The following is a 3,667-nucleotide window of genomic DNA, read 5'->3' as shown; positions in this document are numbered from 1 at the left end:
AAAAAAAAAAAAAGAAAGAATTGCATGCACCGCACACAGGAGATTCTCCCTGCTTTTGTAGCTTCTCCCCCCCCCCCCCCACCCCCCCCCCCCCCCCTCCTCCCTTCTTGAGGTCACGTGGCCAAAAGGCGGGAAAACACATCCCGCGCGAGCTAAGATGCGCGGCACCACTCAGTCGACGGCCAGCCCCCGTGAGTCCGTGCAGGCCCGCGCGATGCCTACTGCCTAATTTTATCGTCCGCTTTTATTTCGCGCAAATTCAATCTGTCTCAACCTCCTGCAGCAGTCAGCGTTTGAAAAGAACAGCCCATATATGCAGCTGATGATTGCAGCCGCTCTGTACAGATTCTTCGTGCCGAAGTTCACCAAAACATGCGTAAGTACATGATCTTTCGGTCTTGATCAGAGGAGCTTTTTGCTAGATTCGATATTATACTGAACATAATAATGTATTGTTTTGGAGCATATGTTCGTCTTGTTATATACTCCTTGCATCTTTCTTCATATATATATATATATATATATATATATATATATATATATATATATATATATATATATATATATATATATATATAATTGGTGTGGGCGCTGAACGCGCAGGAAGTCTTGCTGAGCCGTTTGGAAACAAGGCTGCGGCTGGCTGCGGTGGCAGAATTGGTTAATTTTGCTGCAGTCTGGGTCCTTGGGTATCTCCTGTCCCAAAATGCTCGCCTTTTAATATGGAGGGACACTCACTATACCGATCAGGTAAGTCCAATTAGCACATATTTTGTTCGATACGACAATATACTGCAACTGTTTCTGGAGCGCGTATATATATGCGCATCTTATTACTACGTACATTTTTTTTTTTTTTTTATAATCGATGTGTGCGCATTTCGCTCTGATTGCGCAGGAAGACGAGCTGAGCCGACTTGGAAACGATGCTGCGGCGGTGGAATTAGCTCTTTTCGCTGCAGTCCGAGGTCCGATCTCCTCTGCCCCAAAACGCCCGTCTTTCACTTCTTCACATCGAAGTGCATGCACTGACATGTATACCGACCAGGTAAGTCAAATTATCGCTGATTTTCTTCTATACGATAATGTACTGCAACTAATTATGTATTGTTTTGAGACTTATGCGCATCTTGTTACTGTAAATGCATATTTTGTAATTGGTGTGCGCGCCTTGCGCTGATCGTGCAGGGAGGCGATATCAGCTGATCTGGAAACTGGCTTCAACAGTGGAAGCTCGTTTCGCCGAAGCCTGAAGTCCTTGGTTTCCTCTACACTAAAACGCTGGTCTTTCGCTTCTTCATGGCGGTGCACTTGCCGGACAGGTATTAGCGCTGATTTTGTTCTATCCGACTCACATCGATGGGACGCATGCAACCCAGTTAAATGTCAAATGCTATCACTGATATAAATATTGCAGCACCCCTCGCCATAGGAGCGATCAGAAGCTGTACTAGCATCATCGCTACTGCCAAGCAAGCTCGTGCCAGGACTGAGTACAAGATTTATGCCGTGTTTATTATTATTATTTTTTTTCTGCTGTAATGATGTATATACGTGAGAATTGATGATTGAGTGATGCGGTATGCTGGCAAGGTAAGTGAGCCAGTGCGTTCATTTTTTGTATTTTGGAATTATATATGTGATGCACACAGATCTGAGCCGTTTCACATTGATTTTGCTCTGTGCGCTTGCTTTCTGGGCAAGCAGTTGTATTTTCATCGTGCGGATTATTTCCTGGTGCTTACATGCTCATGAGGTGTTCAGCTAACTTGTTTCAAGCTTTAAAAATTTAGAACGGGTTCTATAAGCTTCTAAGAGTTGGGCTGTCTAAATAGCCGTCTTGGCTGATGAGGCAATTTTTAAAATAATGCTCGGTTGTTAAATAACGAAAATAAATCAGATGACTTATCGTTAAATATCAGGTCGCTTTTGCTGTAAAAGTTCCATATAGTTTGAGAAAATTAAGCTGTATTCTACGGAATAAACTTATTGTAGGTTTCATGTAAATATCGCGGAAACTGTTTGTTCTGCCGCGCATACGCGCTCTATGACAAGCGCGGACACTTGGTTTTGCTAGAATTATTAAATTGCAGCATTAGCATGCAAGAACGCGCTTCGGGAGGATAAGGTTTGAGTGCGCTACAGTTGCAAATTGCAACATCATGACTCCAGCAAAACAAAGTGATCGCGCCTTTCTCGCGGATTCACGGATCCTGATTACCTATTGCGGCTTTGCGCTAATGCGTTTTCAGTAGGGTCGCATGAAGTCAAGCGCATAAAATATATTGATGTGATAGTGCAGTTGGTGGCAGTGAGCAGACATTATTTTTTCTACCTTTTCACCCTATATTTGCCTGCAATGTAAAAGTGTAGGCGAAAAGGAAATTTTTAATTAAAACACTTTTCTTCATACAGCTGACCAAGATGGAACCTGCCGCAGATCCGACCAGTCGCAGACATCAAGTGATCGACAGGCTGCCAAAAGAAGGAGACCAAGCCTCAAGCCCATCTTCCATATGTGGCACACGCGCAGTCATATATCCACGCTTATTAAAAAGCAAATCGCGAGATTTTTCTGAACGCTGTTGACAAATAAATTTTTCCCCAAATACTGCAGCTTTTGTTTCTTCATGGCATCAGAAAAGCTATTGCTTTTCTTGATGCATTTGTATGTGCTACCCCGTTATATATGCATGGGCCACGATATATTAAATGCATGGCATGATACCTGCACGAGGGGCGATGCCGGCCACTAACCGGCGTCGGGAAGCAACCGGCCGACGTACGGTCTTTCGTCAGCAAAATGCTAGGGCAGACGAGCGGCCGACCATTCAGTAACGCTGGCAGACGGCAGGCCCACGTGCGGCAGGTGGTCGATCACGTCGGGCCAAAAGGTCGGGCCGTAGTCGATTGCCGAAAATCGGCCGACGTTAGGTCAGTGTCAATCCCCGACGCCGGCCCTCATTCGGGTGCCGAAGGTCGGCCGGCCACTTTTCGGTCGGCGAGAAAGGTCGGCCCTACCTTTTGCCACACACTTTTTTTTGCTTGGGAGGGCAACAGCGTACTTTCAATCGACCATCGGGGGCATATGAAAAATATGGTTCAAGCAAGCGCTTTTTGCTGCGAAGTCGTTGCGCATTTGTAAGAAAACAAAGGCAGTATCTTTTTTCTAGAGTTTCCATGTTTCGATAGGTCGTGTCGATCGTTTCGAGAGCGGCAACGATCGCCGCGCCTCGATCTCATGACAGACTGACGATTAACACACTACTAAAGCTGGAATTGAATAATGTGGGCTACCATGCATAACCAACTTCACAGCTGATCTTAAGGGCACTCTAACACAATGATTACTGCCAAAATGTTCAATGCGGGCTCAATCGCAGGCGAGCGTAGCCTGCACCACGGCCCAGTATCATCAGCAGAAAGAAAAACTAAAACGAGGAAGAGAGTAGTTTACCGAGCGATGGGTCCATGAGAGAAAAAGCAACAACATACAGCGCTTGTAATACATAATATTTGGCGTGTTTCTCAAGCTTTTGCGCTCCTTCTTACTCTGCGTATAAAGCAGCCGAGCCCTCGGTCATCGCAACGCTTCCCGCAATGTTTACATACAAATAAGGTTTAGTTACACGCAATTAGGGTCATCGCTGCGGCGCTTGCCGGTATT

At 45.4% G+C, this 3,667-nt stretch overlaps 1 long non-coding RNA gene across 1 annotated transcript; it reads left to right on the top strand.

The window, feature by feature from the left end:
- Positions 1-923: 923 nt before the first annotated feature.
- Positions 924-2,599, top strand: LOC146203687 (uncharacterized). Its single transcript, XR_014702425.1, has 3 exons — positions 924-1,048; positions 1,189-1,322; positions 2,416-2,599. It is a non-coding gene; the product is annotated as an uncharacterized LOC146203687 (long non-coding RNA).
- Positions 2,600-3,667: the final 1,068 nt, after the last annotated feature.

The sequence above is a fragment of the Amblyomma maculatum genome, chromosome 1 (assembly GCF_055883805.1).
Source record: "Amblyomma maculatum isolate TAMU_Amacu chromosome 1, ASM5588380v1, whole genome shotgun sequence".
Lineage (NCBI taxonomy): Eukaryota > Metazoa > Arthropoda > Arachnida > Ixodida > Ixodidae > Amblyomma > Amblyomma maculatum.
This window is presented reverse-complemented; position numbering and strand designations above follow the sequence as displayed.